At 37.2% G+C, this 546-nt stretch overlaps 1 protein-coding gene and 1 pseudogene across 5 annotated transcripts in view; both read left to right on the top strand.

Annotated features, from left to right (window-relative positions):
* Nucleotides 1–546, top strand: part of ASAP1 (ArfGAP with SH3 domain, ankyrin repeat and PH domain 1) — a 300508-nt gene that overhangs the window by 146620 nt on the left and 153342 nt on the right. The window lies entirely within an intron of this gene.
* Nucleotides 67–185, top strand: LOC111728841 (annotated as a pseudogene).

Consider the following 546-nt stretch of genomic DNA (forward strand, 5'->3'; position numbering starts at 1 on the left):
AAGTGGGACGGTAGTATCTACCTTGTTGTGAAAGATGGAAAGAACATATTTAAAATATGCAGCATGGTCTATGGCCATGCCACCCTGAGCAGGCCCGACCCTGTCTGATCTTGGAAGCTAAGCAGGGTCGGGCCTGGTTAGTACTTGGATGGGAGACCACCTAGGAAGATCAGGTGCTATAGGTGTAAAAAATAAAAATGAAAATAAAATAATAATAAGGGATTGTAAGCTGACAAGGTCCTTACAATCTGTGAGGCCAACCAAGGGTTGCTTCGCCTAAAAAATAAATAAAAAGTAAAGAAATAAAATAATAAAATAAAATATTGTACCCATCTTTTCCGATAGATTCTTGACCTTATTTGTAATATTTATTTCAAAGTTGTCGTGTAGTAAATCCAGCATCTTGGTTGTCTGTGGTTTTTTCTATTGACTCTTTTTTTCCTCTTCTGATTTTTGGCTACATTTTTCTGTTTCTTTGCATGTGTAGTAATCCGTTTGCCTGGTAGACATTGTGAATTATCTGCTGTAAAGACTCTGGATTCTGTT

The sequence above is a fragment of the Pteropus vampyrus genome, unplaced genomic scaffold, assembly GCF_000151845.1.
Source record: "Pteropus vampyrus isolate Shadow unplaced genomic scaffold, Pvam_2.0 Scaffold232, whole genome shotgun sequence".
NCBI lineage: Eukaryota > Metazoa > Chordata > Mammalia > Chiroptera > Pteropodidae > Pteropus > Pteropus vampyrus.